Source organism: Seriola aureovittata, chromosome 8 (assembly GCF_021018895.1).
Source record: "Seriola aureovittata isolate HTS-2021-v1 ecotype China chromosome 8, ASM2101889v1, whole genome shotgun sequence".
Lineage (NCBI taxonomy): Eukaryota > Metazoa > Chordata > Actinopteri > Carangiformes > Carangidae > Seriola > Seriola aureovittata.
Window position 1 is genome coordinate 20,132,353 of NC_079371.1, and position 10,148 is coordinate 20,142,500.

At 46.8% G+C, this 10,148-nt stretch overlaps 1 protein-coding gene across 6 annotated transcripts in view; it reads right to left on the reverse strand.

The window, feature by feature from the left end:
* ebf1a (EBF transcription factor 1a) overlaps window positions 1–10,148 on the reverse strand; it is a 56,035-nt gene that overhangs the window by 37,886 nt on the left and 8,001 nt on the right. The window lies entirely within an intron of this gene.

A 10,148-nucleotide genomic window follows, 5' to 3' on the forward strand; every position in this document is an offset into this window, starting at 1 on the left:
GACAGCCTAAATTCACAATTAAACAAAATCTAATCAGTTTCTTTCCGAATCAAACTTCCATTAAACAAAACAACACATGCCATCAATTCACCCAGTCTGTACCCCCTGAGTTAATTGGCTCTGGTTTGGGGTCATTTCTTTTATCTGGACACACAGCCCCTGTGCCCTTTTAGTTAATGAGGGCTGATCCAGGATCAGTTATGTCACTAATGGCTCCTTTTTGCCAGGATAACCCCTCAGATTGATCCACACATCACACATGCAACCCCCGTCCTGACCCAAGAGTGCTATCTGTGTGTGAGTGTGAGTGTGTGTGTCAGAGATGCTCAAAAACCAAAGAAAGGCAGGGAAGAAGGGAGTGGTAAAAGAGCAAATGGAGAGTCTATGGACGATCTCCCAAATGAGAAGAATGAAAAGAAAAATGGGAGAGAAAAGATGAGAGGAGGAAGAGTAGGGAGAAAGAAGGAGAAGGAGGCTGGAGGAAACCTTCCTCTTATGACACGATTGATTTTCTTTCAGAGGCTTGAGCCTGTCACTACTGAACACTTGGTCCCCCACTCTGCCACACACACACACACACACACACACACACAAACTCTGTGCCCTGACCTCCACGTGTGCCTGCTGGTCCATACTGGGTCTAATGACACCAGGGCCTCCCACGGATCAATACTAAGCTGTCACTCAGCTGGCAAGCATGCACACACACACACACACACACACACGCACGCACTCACATACACATACAAAAGCATTTGGACAGATGCAGACACACACACACGCACACACACAAGCAAGGCAGGGTATGCGTTTGCACATTTGTGTATGCTGGGAGCAATGTTTTCTACAACCTCAGCAGATGCCCTCATTCTCCCCCTCCGCCCACATCCCCCTCTACACACACACATGCACACGCACACGCACACACACACACACACACACACTGGACCAAAGCCATATTCACTCTTCTCAGCCGTTTTCTCACCCTCCTGCTCCTTCACACTGAGAGTCTGCGTCCTGATGTAATATTGATGAGCAAGGATGGAGGCCCTATAAAAAGTGATAGGTCCTTGTGATTGTAAATTATAAATTGTTATTGATTTAATGTCAATGTCCGCATGCAAATGCACACACACACACGCACGCACAACTACCAAAATAGACACAGGGGAGAAGAAGAAGAGTCATTTTTTCCCCTCCTCTTGACTAACTTATTCCACGTCATTCACCGCCATCTCTTCCTGTTTCTTTTCTGCTTTCCCTCCCCCCTTCCCTCCTTTCCTCACTCTCTCTCCTCCTCCTCAGCAATCTCAAGCACCCGTCCGCCCCTCTCCATACACATCTCAAGTGCCACTTAGAAAACCAGACTCGGGCTTGAGCCAAACTCTCCTCTCAGTGGTTCAGTGTTTGTGCAACTGTCTGCATGTGTGACTTGTGGTGTCTTGGAGTCAAGATCACAAAGTGAAAAAAAAAACAAAAAAAAACAGAAGAAGAAGAAAAAAAAAAACAAACTCCCACATCATCATCACAGCCACACATTTTCTTTTAATTCTGGACAAACATGATAATTTATGTCCAAGTAAAAATCTGTTGATTGTGAAACGCTCTGGCTAAAAACATTTGTTTTGTCTCTGTTAAATCACTAATTATAGCCTGGCACAACACAGGGCAGATGCAGGCTAATTCACCATTAGGCCGTTTGGTGTTTATTAAACTTTTATAATGTGATCACTCTGATAACGGCACAATTGTTTCCCTGGGCGTGTGTGATTATACTGTTGTACCCCTCTGTCCCCTTGTAATGGCTCCCACCGTGTGTGTGTGTGTGTGTGTGTGTGTGTGTCTGTGTCCGTATATGCGTGTGTGTGTGTGTGTGTGTGTGTCTTGGAGCTTGCGGAGCAGTGTTTTCCATTTCTCATTAGAGTGGCACAGACTCCTGCTGCAGGGTCAATGGAGGGGGGAGAGGGAGTGTGAATGTGTGTGTGTGTGTGCGTGTGTGTATGAGTGTGTGTGTGTATCTGTTTGAAGGGGAGTGGGGTGGTAATGAGCGCAGGAACATAATACTACGGCGTCCATTAATGCTCTGAGGCAGTGACATTAGGCATACTTAACTAATAGAGCCAGTCTCTGCAATTACCCACTGTTATCTCTGCAGCTTTAGAGGGGAACCGGCTTTAATAAATGTTTGTAGTAATGTGATAAATGCCAGGTTTGCTCATTTGTAATCTACACTGCGGGACAAGGGGAAGCGGGTGGATCTAATTGTTTTCCTCCGGATTCGAGAATGTGGTTGAGTTCAGAGAAGTCCTCTGTAGACAAAAAAAAAAAAAAAGAAAAAAAAAAGAAGCGTCTCTCCTTTTCAGAAAATTTTCCTCCAGGTACATCTCGCTCTCTCTCTTTTGCTATTGTCTGTCTATCTATCCCTCTAAGTCTTCTCGCTCAGTGGGGTACTTTTACACCTGTCCTCCTGTCAAACAGAGAAAAGCAGCCCATACCCGACGCTCACCGTCACGTCTCTGCCTCCTCTTTTTCCTCTCCTCTCATCTCTGTTTCATCCCGGCCCACATCAGAGGCGCGGCCGTGATTGTGTGTGTAAACATCTTGTCATGCTAACACGGGCGTCATGACAGAACAGAGATGCGCTTCATTAACGTTGCACTTGCAAGTTTGTCTTTGTGTTTGAACGTGTGTGTGTGTGTGTGTGTGTGTGTGTGTGTGTGTGTGTGTGTGTGTGTGTGAGAGTGTCTGGGCTATATGTCTGTCTATAAGCGTGTGTGTGTGTGTGTGTGTGTAAAAGGGTGCATCTTAAATTTTCTAGGGTCACTGGCAGACACACGGAGGAGATGGATAAATTCAGAGAAAAAATTTAAGATGGAACATCAGACACAATCCTGCAAAAGCAAAGTTAGCACCTTCTCCATGTTAGTTTCACTCAACCGCTCCTGCGAACACCTCGCTGAATATCTACCAAAACCGTCAATTACCAACCAAGTAATCACTTGTTACAGAAAGTGCACCAACAGTTTCTTCTCCTAGCACACCCTCACAGTTTTGGCAGTAAATCTTCTCTGTTTGTGTGAAGACAATAGCCAGAGGAAGAGAGAGAGGGAGTGGTGTAGCGAGAGAAAAAAGAGGGTACAGGAGGGAGGCAGAGGAGAAAGCTGCGCTGTTAATTGTTTTCCAGAAAAAGGTTGCGAAGGTCTGCGCGTTTGAACTGAATGTCACCTCATGTAAATCACAGCTCCTGTGTTGGAGAAGCCAATAACTGGGATAATTAGCGTGACTCGAGATCGAGGAAGAACGCGCTGCCGAGGAAGAGCGTTCAAACGTGGGGAAGATTCCAAGTGTGATTAACCAAAAAAAAAAAGCCTTCAGAGTTAAATCTGGAATTTTGAGTGGGAGGACCAAAGAAAAAGACACATAGACAGAGGGGCAGAGACACAGACGAAGAGAGAAGCAGAAGAAGAGGAGGAAGAAGAAGAAGAAGAGAGACACATGGATGGAGAAAATCAGAGACACAAACACAGAAGTAAAGAAAACGAGTGAACATTCCTCTCAGCGAGGTCAAGCCACTCGGCAAACAAACAAACAGCGTTAGCAGCACACACACAAAGGGGGTGAGGCGGTGTAAAACAACAAAGTGTCTCAGTCGATTGCCTACGCCTTACTTTGTCTCCCCTCATCACTTACATACACACAAACAAAGGCCTTTAAATTCAGCTCAGCTTTTTGAAGTGGAACTGTGACATGTGCTTGGGTCTCATTTGTTGATGATTAATGCAAAGTAAAAAGAATATATTAGGAATGTAAGAATATATCATCCCTTTGATCGAACAGTGCTGTTGACCATAATTGTCTGCATGTTGACGTCCCTGCTTTACGTTTAATTACGACAGAGATACTTCCTTGAAGACTTCCTTTTGTCTCTTAATGTTACAGCTGGAATTAGTCAAGCTCAGTGTCACAATATTCATATATAAGAACAGATATGAAAAGGTTGAACTTGGAAGTGATGATATGGTTACTGATAGTACAACAGTACTGACTATACAGATGCCAGATTACAGTAGAAGTGTTTTCTTTTGTTTGTTTTTAAAGAAAATAAATAATCCTGCAGTAAAAAAAAAAAGCTACATCTCACATAAAATAATCAGAATATTTTAAAAGGATCATTCCTACGTTGCAGAGTCCCACCACCACTATCACACTACATATCTCTCCCTCCCTGTCTCCCCCAGTGTGGAGCAGGTTTTCCTTCCATTGTGGCGTGTGAAACTGAGAGCGCCGATCACAGCGCCTGGCCAGCGATCCATTCTTCCTGGACAGATTGATGGAAAACAATCAGCAGACTATACATCTTGCTCGGGCACAGCGGGTCATCAGCACTCATCCTGGACACCTGGACTTACATCCTGGGCTACAGCGCTGAGGTAAAGCGCCAGAAGAGGTTCTGGGAGGGAAACTGGCTGATAGGAAGTGAGACGCCAGGTTGGGGGGTATGGGGCTGGCATGAAGCATACTGTCTGCATTCTCACTTAGCAGAAATAATCAGTAAACAATGAATCATCAGTGAGGGCTGTGATCAGGGCGGCTGGAAGCTATACTGCTCGATGACACACTGGCTCAGCCTGCTGGGAGAGGAAGCCTGAGTATCCTTCACTGAGAGAGGAGCTGGTGTGTCTATTCAATTACGAGCAGCAACACAGGGAGCCGTGTAGCACATTGGCTGTGAGAGAGCACTTAGTGGGCCTTGCGCTAGACTGTCCACACACATCAGAGCATTGAGAAAACAAAGCCCTTGCTCCTGCCGCACACACACACACATAACCATGCATGTCCAAATGTATAGCATCACACCGAGAGGCGCACACTCCCGCTCTTCACGCCTCATTTGAAAAGCAAATTGAGCGCATCTTCTAGGGCGAGTCACGGACTAAATCCTGGAAAACGTTACTCTTTCCTCACTTGCAGCACCACCACACACACACACACACACACACACGTTCACACGTCATACATGGGACCTTTCATATGGTAAATATATCTTCTATTCTATTTCGCTCCCCTTCTATCTCTATCTCTCTGTCCTGCAATTTCCAACACCAAAAATGTCTTAAATAGCTCTCAGAGAAGTAGGACGCTACTCATTTGGGTCAGCTCTGGCCGGCCAAAACCCTTCAATTCTGGGACAGAACAAACACTGACACAAAGGCGGAGGGAACGGCCAAGGAGAGCGGCCAGGTCAAGCAGGGAATGTCAAGCAGTAATGACAAAGCAGTTTACGGAGAAAATAGAGCTACAACTGTGCTATTTACAGTCGCTCCAGCCAAAAAAAAAAAAAAATCTCCCCATGTCATGAAACCAAGAACGTTTCACTGTAATGACATTTGTAAATTGCAGTTTATATGCCCTAATAAACTGATTGCTACCTGCATTCAGCTGGGGAGCATTATCTTAACTACCCATAAAGTGTGATAGCAGCTCTGTTTTAGTTTATTGGGGGAAAGAATTAAAACACTATGTAATACACACACAAAGTTGAGCGTTAAAAATACTTATTTCCAATGTGTTCCTCATAGTTTCCTCACCATAAAATAAATAAAAAAACAGCTTGTGTTAATGTGATATTTCATATTGGTATAAACAAACACAGGTATACTCTGGGAGTGATGTGTGTGTGTGTTTTTTTTGTCTTGGGGTGTTCACAAATGAAAGCGAGCCAGTAGTTGGGGGGTGAGAGTGCTGAAGGTCTGGATGAGAGAGAAAGACGCAGCGCTGTTTTAGAGGCTCCTCGACCTCCAAACTCCCTGCTGTCAATCAGCGCAGCCGTCCGTCCCCTGGGGCCACGCTTTCCTCCAACCCGGGGGGGTGGGGGGGTGGGGGGGTGGGGGGGTGGGTGGGGGGGGTGGGGGGACCACCGCAGGGAAAAAAAAGAACACAACCAAACAGATGCAGAGAGCTGCAGGTCAATGTGTGAGTGTGTATATGTGTGTGCGTGCAATATTTTTGCATGCCTGTGGATTCTCAGGCCTGCGCATGCATCCGTCTGCATATGTATTTGTGTATTGTGTACGAGTTTATCTGAGGATGAGAGCTGCATCTGTGCCTGTGCCTGTGCGTGTGCGTGTGTGTGTGTGTGTGTGTGTGTGTGAGTGTGTGAGTGTGACGCAGATTTGTGAGGCAGCCAGCACCTGAGGGAGGGGAGTTCTGCCTGCATATCGATGAGCCAGCAACTCTGCCTTTTTGCCCCTGAGCCCTGCACAAACCCCACAACCATCTCAGGGCCAGTCCTTTTCAAAGCCTCCCATAACATCTGATGCAGCTGTCCCCCCCTAGGACTGCAGAAAAAGAAACAGCACATCAATGGGAGAATACACCTTCTAAAAGAACATCACGGCACAATCTGAGAAGATCTCTCTTCCCCTAAAGACAAACACCAAAACAAGCTCCAGGAAGACCTTGAGTCAAAAAGGTGCAGAGGAGCTGCCGTAATCCACCAATATGAGTGACACTGTTGCTCTCTGGGTCTTGTGACTCTGTTTGTAGCTTCTCTTTGTTTTGGAGGTAAATGTCAGGCGAGAGATAGGTGGTCAGAGACACAGCAGAAAACCAACTGTGAGAAAGAAAAGTGGTGTAGAGGGGAAAAACAATGACAATCCTGCATCAGATACAGCATCACCGAGATGTGGAAAAGAGTAAGCAAATAACGACGACCTCAATATTTAAATACCAGCTGATCGGGGCAGATTACAGTCACAAGAATGTAGGGTAGCTGTGCTGTGAGTGTGTTTTCACCTTCTCACTAACACAGTCATGGATATGAAAGTGAAACTACACTGAGGGGACGCAAGGCGCTGCCAGTAAACCGCATTAGCATCAAATGCAAATGAGAAGGGGGCTAATGGCTGGACAGGTGCAGACTGGGCCTCTAAATGACACACACACATACATGTTTGCAGTCACACACACACACACACACACACACGCACGTACACACACACACACACACACACACACACACACACACACACACACACACACACACACACACACACACACACACACACACACACAAATGAGATGGATGAATTAAACATGGGTGGGCTCGGCTTGGGGGGCTGGCAGGGCTGACATAAAGTCAATGACATACATTATTCACTAGCGCACGTTAGCCCAGCCAAGACAACACATGACCTCTCACCCCAGGAAGTGCATCTAAACATAACAACCAAAACAATGACGGGGTTCCCCACTAGAGAGGGAGACAAAGAGGGGGAGAGTGACAAACAAACAGTACATTAGCTGGGAAAATGCAATGATCCTCAAAACACTGCGGCTGGCGAAGTTTATATGTTCTTTCCAGATGTGTCGGGTGATCTGGACGAACACCAAACCAGGTGCAGACAAGAAGCAGCCGAGAGGCGAACCAAAACCATTTAATGTGTCTCTGGTCCAGGACTCCTAACTACCCACCGCGAGGCTGAGACTCGGTCTGTTCCACTGGCTCACAGAACAGGAAACTGTCGGCCATGACATCATCCTCCCCGGGAGGAGCACTTCCTGCCCGACATTCTTCACTCAAGACACACACACACTCGCCAGGAAATGGCCTCTATCAACACACACACACTCCTGGGGAAATAACCAGCATCGACGCGGATACACAAGCATGGACACGCATGCAAGGAAATGGGCCACATCAACAGCGGGCCGCAAGGAGTGTGTGCAAACGCAAACACACACAAGCACACACTCAAAAACAGCAATAAACCTGAAATAACATTGTGCGTAAACTTGACACCCCTCACCCCACCCCTCCCCACACTGTGACTGGAAATGGGGATCATTGGATATGCAGGGCTATCCAGTGGATCCTTATCTCTGGTCACAGAGAGTTTTTCTCCCTCCTCCAGAAAAGGCTCTCCCTGCCTGGGGGACACCCTGTGGCGGGCCTGGGGGAGCTGGACGGGCAAGAAAGGGGCCACAGGACACAGGTGGCAGTAGGACACATGGGGCCGGAGGGACAGTCATACTCCCAAAGCGGGTAGGATTGAGAGATTAGTCCACAATTATATGGATGTCAATTAACAACAACAGTTCTGTGAGGAGATACATTTAAGAGAAGCTATTCATAGAGACAGCGGGTGAGAGGGAAATGTGTTTGTGATTTGAGGCCCATCGAGGCGCATGATAGACTGACTGGCAGTGGCTGCATATGATTAACCCCATGCTAACCAGGAGTGATGGAGAGCGATGGAAGTGGAGGTGGAGGTGGAGGTGGAGGTGGGGGGGGGGGGTTAAGGGTTCCCCTCATATTATCCTGCCTCTGTAAGAGGCTAAAGTGGACCACACATGTTTCCCTGGGGAAGACACAGAGAGGCACACAGGAGCCTCTCACCTTTCTGCTGCTTCCCCTGCCTAGTGTCAAGCACAGACACAACATGTCACGTCTCTCTGAATTTCCGTGGACTCACCACATTGGAGGTTAAATCCATAAAATATGGCATGAATTGCCTTCATCTTTAGCGCGGACTGATTCAGATCAGACGGACTTGGAAACTTATCTAAGACAGAGAGAGATGACAACACGCCTCAGCCAAATAGTCCTAAACCAATACAGCCAGAAAGCAGGACAGATTGTGTAGGATGTTTCTTTCAACTTCAGTAAAAGTAATGTTAAAGTGCTTTTTGCTACCATAGCCTAAACAAATGCTTCATAATTAAAATCTAATCCACATTGCTCCTTGTAGACACTTTGAAGCCCAAACACATTCTCTCTTTTCAACAGGAGGCGATGTGCAGAGACGAGCGAGAGAGATTCTCCCGGTGAGCGAGTACAGTACCCAGAGCGCTGCCGATCCACACTGTACCAGATTTGTTCTCCTAACAATCAAATAAGTTTCTCATTAGCTGACTTTATTTTTCCTCATTCCTGCGGTTTTGCTGCAGTGGCCTGTTTCTCCCATCTTAACGAGAGAGAGCTAATTAGGCAATCAGACCCATTACTCTTCCAGAAGAGTTAGAGCTAGCCCAGCTAATTAGGGCTGTAAAATCTAATCATCTCTGTGAAACAGCAGAGGGCTAACGAGCCCTTATTTAACGAACTAAATAACTTCAAGGGTGGAGAGGGGCTGCTGATGGTATTTCTTTATGAATTTGAAGGAGGGGAACTCATGGTAATTGAGTCAGTTTCACCCTCACAGTTGTTTGTTTGTTTATGAATCTCTGATTATTACAACTGCCAAGAATATATTGGTACTAAATGAGCAAACGTATAAACCCTCCTCTCCCCCTTCTTTAAAACGAGCTACCAACCCTCCCCCCCCCCTCCCCTCCGCTCCAACCGCTCTGCTCTCACCTGACCTATTTTCCTGTCCAGAAAGAGTGCTGCTCGCTGGAGAGAAAAACTGAGATATTGCTGTTGTTTTCCCTCCCCCTGTTCTAATTTGTTGTTCGTTAATGCTGCCCTCACACCTGAGCCATTGGGCGTCAGGGGAATACCGCCGAGCGAGCGGCCACAACACATGCTCAGTGTGGGAAAGCTGTTCACGCCAGAGATCAGCCTGTTTCATCCAAGGTGGCTCTGCTCAAACTACGGCGTGCTGAAGGGAGAGTTTAATACCGTGGCAGCCAGGATGGCGCCCCGCAAAAGACCCGAGCGACGCGACGCACAGACGAAAAGCTCAACAAGTATGCACACAGGAAAACAAAAATCAGAAATATGGCACAGAGTGATGGGCAGGCGTGTTGTCTGAGGCCATGTGGTGGGGTGCAGCTGTCTCAGGGAGCGCTGAGGTGAGGCCTTCCGCTTCACTGGAGCGGAACAAGGGTGGCGCACGCACACACATAGATACACACAGACACACACACACACACACACACACGCACACACACACACGCACACACACACACGCACACACACAGGTAAAGAGTAGCTTTTGACAGAGCAGCAGTGAGAACAGGACAGCTGTGTTCATCAGATAGCACAGGTCACTGCCTCATTAACACTCACACAAATACACATGAATCTGACAACTTCAAATCAGACATAAAATCTAAATAACCTACAACTTAGTTCTATTCACGTGATAATGCAGTTGTTTGAATATGCTGTAGATGGTAAAATACTGAAAAGGTGATACTGTGAC